Raw genomic sequence first — 9,636 nt, forward strand, 5'->3', positions numbered from 1 at the left:
TCTTTTTTATTAAATGAGTGTTTAGAAGCGAAAGATATTAAACGGATGCAATAAATAAACCTGCAATCCTTGATTCTTTCATTAATATAGTTAAAATTAATATTTTTAAGAAAGTCATTTCTAATTAAATGCAAGAAAATTTAATTTTTTTTCGAAGCTAAAGAATCCTTTTTAAGAATATATTTTTGTTTGAAATGGTCAATTTCATATAATTTAGAACATTAGTAACGTGTATTAATTCTTATAAATATACTTTAAATTTAAACTAATTGATAAATCGACTCTCACAATTTGAAAACAACTTAATTTCTTTGAAATTTCTCTTATTTTATTGCAACTTCATGTTCCATTATTTCATAATGCAGTTTTCATCGATTGATAAGAAATATGTAATGGCTTGAATTACACGAAACTCTAAAATACTCCATGCATAAAAAAAAATTTCAATGTTGGTTTTTTTTCTTCCAGTTTGTATTCTATACTATGTTTTCATATTGAGTAAAATTGAAATGAGTTTTCATGCATAATGTTTTGTATCTTATTGGATTCAACATTCTTAACCACTTGATGTTAACAAGAAATTCTCATGTTTGTGTTCAAAACCGTCCACTGTAGTTGGCAGCAAGATCACGCAAAATACCCAATATCTTTATGAAATCAAAGATTTATATATTTCTGATTAACCATTGACCTAAACTATTCTCGTAACTGTATTATGGTGAGCAATCGGCAGGTCACGAACACCATTTTTGAATCTGTAACAATAGCCTGCTGATGTGTTTAGCACGTCGTTGGCGCTTCAGTGACAAAATCATTTCGACTTGCGTGACGTCTTACCACAGCAAGTGGCTAAATGCCGTGCAATGCGATAAATCAATGGTTGCTATACTGTATTTAATTGCAAATGTATAATAGTGAGAAGAGCAAAGAACTTTCTAAATGTGATTGATCAGTGTTATTCTTGTATAGTTATCGTGATATAAATTGAATGTGATCCTACAATGCAAAAAGTTTGACTATTATTTCCCTTAACAGATTTAGTAAAATTTAACAAAAATGTTGTTTCATATTTAAGCATGAAGCAAATCGATCAAAATTTATGAAGACATTTGAAATCAACTTTTCACATTTTGTTATACTAGAATTTTGTTAATTTTGGTTCTCGAAGGCCATATTCGATATTTTCAGAATAAGTTTACCAATTTATTTTAATCTTGTTTCATCTGTATGATTCCATTTGTGATTTACAGAATTTGTTTAATCCCTTAACAGCTCTTTTTATATTCTAATCAGACGACATTCGTGTTTGTGTTGTCTGACACAATTCCTATATAATATTCGAAGTTTTTCTGAATTAAGTATGATCCTTGTATCTCAAATTATAGTTTCTTAGGAACATTCAATTTCAGACAATAAATGTGAGAAGGGATAACTTGATGCCCATATGATGCTGGATTAAGAGGTTACTATTTCTTTATTTGCAATAATGAATTTAAGTAAAAATATATTCTACACTTTAGTACATTTTTGAAATTATAAAATTTGTTTTCAGAGTTTTATTGTATGTTTTTCTTGTGTATTTCTGAAATTTATAATAAGCTTTATATTGCAATGTTTTATGATATAATAATTCGTGGATGTATTGTGTGAAGTAGAACACTTTACATTTATTGAATATTTTATTTTCGAGAAAATGAATTTCTGTTTTATTTATATAGAATTGTAATTTTTGTAATAAGTTTTCATGAACATGTGCATAGTGGAATTGTTAATAAATTCTCCTTATTTGATTTTTTCTTCGTTTGTTATTACTAGATTAGCTATTAGTTATGCATCTACATTCGCCGAATTAAGTAATCTGAATGATAACTTATGTTTTATAACTGCTCAAATTTAAATTTATAGTAATTGCACTCAATTAAATCTTACGCAATGTATATAAATTATATTTTTGAGTGCAAATGGTTGAACTATTTCGTGAAATCTCTTACGATTTCAGTTCATTTTCATTTAAGTGAAACAATATTTCAACCAAAAATTGCGTAATTGTTTTCAATGTTAGTAGCTCAATAAAACCGTTAAATAACCAATGGATGGATGGTTAAAATTTCGCTGGGGTTTTAAAATGGAGGAATTATCCGAAATTATAAATGATCTCCAGTATAGCCATTTGACTTGAAAAGTAACCGACATTTGTCCATAACTTGGCTGTTAGGATTAAAACAATACAGAAAATATTTTCGAAAACGAAATTGATAATTTTTGCTACGAGATTTATAGCTATTCAAGATATGATAGAATGCAATTTTCACGAGTATTGACTCTTGAATCTGAAAAACATATTTTTGGAATAGTGCAAAGTTATTCGCTCAGTTATTTAGTTGTTCACTTTATTCGCTTCAAAAATATTTTATTCTAGACAGAAGAAATTTGGTTAGTATTAATTGAATCAAATTTGCAGATTTCTATCAAAATTGGAAAAGTTCATTCACCGAATGTATGTGAACAAAAGTAACGTAATGCTTTAGATGAAGTGCAGTTGTAGCGTCAAAGTTTACATTCGTATCAAATTCTAAACCAAACTTATTCAAGAGACCATTTGTCGTTTTGTACTTCAACATGCAACTAAATGCGATGATAAAGATATGCGACATTTGCTTTTTCATCTTGTTATTAGAGTTGCGTTTTGGTTTCCTTCAGTCAGAAAACTTCCGAAATGGTTGGTTTTCAGTATACTACTAAGCGCAGAACCCTGTTAAAAATTGCTTACGGAGATATTGCACAATTTAGCGAGTATGTAAGAAAGTTTCGGAAAGACCACTCCTGCTGGTTTAAACTTGATTTTTAACAGTTTAATTCCTTTCATATTTCTTGCTTACATTTACGATCGTTAATTTAAATTTTGTAATTGATTTAAACCGATTTTTGAATATGCACTACAAATGCATTCATAAACTTGGGTTATTTTTGGAGATTGTCCTATAACTAGCCATCTTTAATAGCTATTTCTCCCTCTAAAAAAAAAAAATAACCCAATTAAATCGAGGAAATAAACACGCATTGTTTAAAATATTTAATGCTGTACTTAACATGGGATACTATGGCTTTAAACTATTCAGTAAAATGGCTTAAAATTGAAATTACTGAACATACATTTCTTTTTAAAAAGTTAGTTTAGCCAAGGTTGGCTCTTGCTCCACTAAAACTCGTAAGCAACCAACCGTAGTGCTGAATCAGCAATAATTTTTTTTTTTCATTGCAGAATTTGCAGAAATATTTCTCCCTTCCTTTATTCAGAAAAAAGAAAGATAGGCAATTAAAATGAGTCAAACGAAATCTAGGGTAAATAACTATGAATGAAAATAAATTTCAAAAGTAGTGATATTCGGAAATTTTCTAAAATATAAAAAAACTATAAAATATTTTTTTAAAAAAAACCCAAATAACCATTTTTTTCAAATAAACTGCAGTATGATTATCACAATCATGATTTGAATATTAACAATTGAAGGAAATGCGGCATACCAGGACGATCAAAATGCCCCCCCCCCCTCTTCTTTTTTTCAGAAACAAAGGAGCGATTGTGTTTTGATTCACAAGGATAGTGTACTCGAATGCATTATAATTAAAATTCTGTCAAATTTCAGAATATTTCTCTTAGAGTTTATTTAATTCAAATTTGTTTGCAAATCTTTGAGATCCATCTTTTCTTTTCATTGGCTGACTCGCAAGTCAACAATTCACAGCCAACATAAGATAAAGAAAAAAATAAAAGCGCCCCCTTTTACAAGAAATGTCAATGCCATTCCCTGCAGCGACAAAAGGGCATGACCTTGATCTCAGGCCGAGGGGGTGATATTGTTTTGTAGAGATTTCTATGCATTTTCGTTTCCTGTCCTTTATATTTCCAAAGCGTTTTATTCTCATGACATTTTCTTTTCGCTGGATTTTTGAAGATGTCAGCTTCTGATATAAACACATGCAGTTTTTAAAAATTAAAAATACAATTTTTCTCAGCTATTATAAATATTTATCTATTGCCATTTTTGAATTGTTCAAAGAGAATTCCTTCTATAGTTTTCTATAAATGCCAATTTTTTAAAAAAATGAACATAATTTATAAAAAATAAAAATGAAATTTTATTTCGTGGCTTTCCATTTTTTTTATTAATTTAATATTTATAAGCGAAAGAAAACATTTATGAATTCTTACTTAAAAAATTTCCATAGTAAATAAGGGATATATAACTATTCGAATTCTTCCAGTTGAAATTTTCTGAAACATATTTAACCGGAAAGAAATTCTGGATACTTACGAGATGAAACCAAGTGTGTGTGTGGGGTGGGGTGGGGGGGGGGCTCCGTATTATAAAGATTATTGTACAGAAGTTCTTGTACATAGATGAAAAGGAAAAAGTCATAACAAAATTGTCAGCTATGCTACGTCCAGAGCTTTCGTGGCGTTTTGAAGCGTATTGCTAAGTTTATTCGATATTTGGTTAATTTTCTAAAAAGAACGAACATCGAAATTAAAAAGCTGCTCAAAAATTCAAAGAACATTGCTCATAGAATATCGAATTTGAATTTGCTAATGAAATGGTAGTTTTAAATTCTACATGTCACGATTTCTCGAAATAAACAAAAAAAAAGTACCTGCAAAGAATTCTTATGAACTGATTTATGGTACAATGGTACAATCAACTTTCCCGAATATAATGACTGTGTTGAAAATTTAAAAATGCTTAAAGGTCAGAAATGCAAGCAGTTTCATGAAGCAATGGGGTTAATTCACGGTCACGTGTCAGGTACCAAACAAACCGCTTCTGTTCAATTTTCAACCGTTCTGCGCATGTCGTGATGTCTGCCGATAACGTTGACGAAACCATTGTTTAGTAAATGTTACGCTAGTCGATCAATTATTAAAAACTTCTGATTTTTTTTTAAAGATATTATTTTGAATTATTTTCTCCAAATTTTCTTAGTTATATAATTTTATTTCTTATATTAAAATTTTAATTAGTATTTTCAATGGAATTATTGTTTTTGCATAATTAATTAACGTCGCTTTTTAATTCGTTTGGTGCCACTTTATTCTTTCCTTTCTCATATCCTTTCCTCCCTTTTTTTTATCCAAAAGATACATTTTGACAAATGAATATGGCAGTGTTTTTGAAAAATTACATATTCGTTCTTTTTTACATATATTAGCACTGCAAAAAAAATTATTTTCCCTGTCCATGTTATATAAAACGAGGGATAATTATTTCGCTCTTCTTCCCAACTTCTGCAGGGCCGCGGTGGCCTGGTGGTAAGGTCTCGGCTTCGGAACCGGAGGGTTTCAGGTTCGTGACCCAATTCCACCAAAGAACCGTCGTGTAAGGGGGTCTGTTGCACGTTAAAACCGCCATGACCAAACGTCCTCCTGCTGGTGTGGTGTGGTGTGGAGAGGGGGTGCCAGCTCAGGTGTCGTCCTCGTTATTTGACCGCGGTTCAGAATTACGAGGTCCGTCCCAAAATAGACCTAGTGTTGCTTCAAACGGGACGTTAATATAACCAAACCAAACCAATCCCAACTTCTACTTTTGTTTCGCGCTGTGGCGGACGTGCCTTGTTCGCACCTTTCTTGTAAATAATCATGCCTCCCGAGAGAGAATAAAACGAATTTGAAAATACAAAGTCTCTTCACTGCTTGTCGCACTTGCATTCTGCTGCACATAAAATAATGCTTACACACACACACACACACACACACACATATATATATATATATATAAACTTAATTTTATGAACAACATTTAATTTGAAGCAAGAGTCATGGAGTTCCTTAGTGATTTTTTGTGTTCATAAATTCAAGGAAACAGTCCAATTTTTATATACAATTAAGATCTGTAGCATAGGAATAGGAAAGCAGAAAGTAGGAAAGAAAGGCTGAGAAAATATTTTGAATTTATGTAGTTTTTGAAAAGAATTTGTCAAGGCAACATTTTCAGAATCAACGCCTTTCGTGAGAAAATTACGATCCTACACAGCTCATAAGTTGAAGACACAGGAACTATTTTTTAGAGAATAGTTAATTACATATTGTAACACACACGCACAGATACATACATATATATAAGCTGTGGATTGATCGGGTATCTTTGTCTTGGATATATATATGTATATGATTAAATAGGGGGGGAAATGTTACAATATTTTGTTGCCCTTCATTTTTATTCTTTATTCTAAACTTTTTGTATTTAATAATTTAAAAGTGATAGTGGTTTATTTCTATCTTTTAAGGGTCTTTTCGGAGGTTCACAACAGTGTTCAAGCTTCCGAATTTTATATTAAATGAGAACAAAATTTTAAAAAAATAATAATAAGCATATCATTTTTTTCTTGTATTGAGTTTTAAAAAAAGGAAGCTTATTCGATTTTATTAGCAGGAATGGTCTTTCCGCAACTTTACAGTATACTTTCCAGTAAAGGTATCACCTCCCTCCCCCTATAAAATCGTGGACATTGGACAATACCGTCCACACCTCAACTGCTCAGACTTTTATTTTCAGACATCCGCATATGAGTTTTGTGCTTCATAGTACAATGGAGAAAACCAAATATGCATTGAGAATGTTTTTCTTTCAACCGATTGAAATCAAAATTTAACACAGAATGCAGTTTTAATACCACGATCATATATCAGATTTCATTGATCAAAGCCGTAGGGTTTTTAAATTGTCATGTTTACATATACTCAAAAGTGCAAGCCAAGAAACGATCAACTCTTTGAAGGATTTAATTCAAAATTCGATAAGTATATAACTTTAGATGCTAAATTTGTATACCGTTTCTCATTTTGTAGCTATTTACTGTTTATCATGCTCACTTATACCTGAACAGCCAGACAGACTTCATGTCAATGGATTTCATTCAAAAGTTGATAGAAATTTACAAATTTGTTGTAAAGACCACACAATCACATTTCAATTTGTCTAGCTCAAGGCATTTTTGAGGTTTGTGTTCACAGACTTATAGACAGAGATCATTTCCAAACTGTGTGTGCAAATTGAGGTTCGAACTCGCAACGTTAGGGTTCATAGCCGAGTAACAAAGCCACTAGACAAAAGCGTACACTCCTTTCCCAAGGTTGTTTTCTGGCTTATGAAGTTATCACCACAATACTCCCTCACCAGTGAGTCGGTGGAGTTTATCAGGCCAGTTATGGCGAGCAACGAACGTGATTATCGCGTCAGGTGTTATGCCAAGCGACGAACGTTGTTATCGCACCCAGCGTTATGGCGGGCGACAGCGAGCATGTGTGAGTGGTTGCTGCCGGTAGATGGAGCCACGACAGCTGAACGAAAGATGCAGTTGTTCAGAACCAAGTTCGCCAATGTGCAAGTTTGAGGTTCGAACTTGCAACATTAGGGTTCATAGCCGAGTAACAAAGCCAGTAGTCAAAAGTGCGCACTCCTTTTCGGAGGTTGTTATCTGGCTTTTGACGTTACCACCACATGTGCTTTACGGACTCGGAGAAGCTTGAAATGTTGAGATTTGTCAAAATCTCAGGTTGAATTTTTCAGTTTGAAAGTAAAAATGGGCTTAAGTTCATTAAATTTTTTTATGAATTATGATGAATTTTATAATACGCAGAGGACTATTGTGGAGAATTTTTATATTATTTCTGAACTTCGAATTGAAATAAACATTGTTAAATTTCTATAACCCGAATGACATTCTGTAATCTAGCATATTTTCTGATAAAGAAATATTAATTCCAAATAACAAACAAAATTAAATAAAATATGATAATAAAAGAAATAAAACTGAAATTAAAATGTTACAAACATAAATGCAGTCACTTTTCATGCTTTTAATTGGGCAAACTTCTCTGTAATTTTTGTAAATAAGCGAAACAATTGGTTCATACTATTCCGTAAATAGTTCTTGACTATTTTTGAACAAAAAAAAAATGATTTCTCACAACTTGCATTACAAATTCGGCATGGCTGTCAGTTAAATTTTAATTTGGAGATAACTAAACGGGAAAATAATCAAAGAACTTTTACTTAAATATTTAAGCACCATTTATAACTTACTGAATTTAAAATGTTTCCATTAATTTAGAAAAAAATGTAGTGATATTATTCTCTTTAATTTATGTGATTTGACATTATTAAAATGGAAGTACTCGCCTTGTCAACGATGACACTTTTGAGAGATAAAAAATAAAAGTCCCTATTACAAGTTACTCTGCTTCAATCAGAAAGAAAAAAGAGCCCTATAGTATCAGAATTCGAAGATTGATGTAAATAATTACTATTCAAAATTAATCCTTTTCATTGCATGAACAAAAGACTGAGAGATATTCTTTTTATGTTTCTGGCTTACTGGCTTAACTGTTTTCCCGTATGCCATACGTGCATCAATTTATCGATTTTTGATAGTTGTAAGCAAAAAATAAACCATTCGTAACGATTATAATTCAATATTAAAATTACTTCGAATACATAGATAAGTCAAGTATTCAATGGATTTCCATTTGAATCAAAATAAGAAAATATTCCCAAAATAGAAGGTGTGATTTTGTTAGATAATAAAGAAAATAAAATAGTTAAGTGGTTAAAAGATACTAACCGCTTTCTGCAATTTTACCAAGACAAATGAAATAATATTTTGAAGCATCCTTGTACAATAAACCGAGAGCGTATTGTCTGAATAGCTATGCATACAGAGAGACGAAATTAATTGGCTAATAAAACTGACATAATCTGTCTGCGTTATAGTTTTATTTTATGGTATGGTAGGGTAGACAGGCGATCGTAGATGATTGATCTAGAAATCATGAGGCTCCTGCGAAATTGAAATTGGCGAAATCTAACTGGTGGTTGATACTGGGTATATGGTCCTTATTATTCCTTGGGTCCTTGGGTGTCTTCCTAATTATTTAAACTACAGATTGTTGATTTAATAATATCATTCTTTTTGTCATATATATCTTAGAAATTCCCTGAATACCAAGGCTTTCGAAATTATTTGATAACCTTTTTTTTTACTCCTTATTTCTATCAGTGTTTATTCCCTCCAATATTTTATTTGGCTTTTTTTTATACATTCATTTTTTTAAAGAAAAAATAAGTGGAGAAAATTCTGTGAACCAGACCAAAGGAAAAGACTGTAAACAAACAAAGAAAAAAAATCGACTACTTAGCACTGATATTTGCCAAAATAGATTTTGAGGCCCTCAATAGATCTAAAAGCAGGAGGCAACCGCCTCCACCACCTATGTGGAAAACCGTCACTGCACCTTGCGAAGTTTCAAAAATGGATGCGAATTTAGATAAAAAATGAGTTCCTTGGATGTATTCTTTTGAATCGTTACAACAGTTTATTAATTATCTTCTCATCTGTTTATTGAAAAGAATTTTTAGTTCACAAATTTAAAAATTAATTTATTTTATTCTAAAAATCATCAACTATGTTACTTGTCCCTATTTTTTAATAATCTCTAAATGCCTCAGAATATCGATGTTGATTTTGAAGCTTGAATTAATAGTAGGAAAAAGACGAAAAAAAAAAAAAAGATTTACCGGAAAGCTATTTCAAATTTAAATATTCCAATCTCTGTATTAGGACTGCCATGAATACGACCAT

Source organism: Argiope bruennichi, chromosome 4, assembly GCF_947563725.1.
Source record: "Argiope bruennichi chromosome 4, qqArgBrue1.1, whole genome shotgun sequence".
NCBI classification, from domain to species: Eukaryota; Metazoa; Arthropoda; class Arachnida; order Araneae; family Araneidae; genus Argiope; species Argiope bruennichi.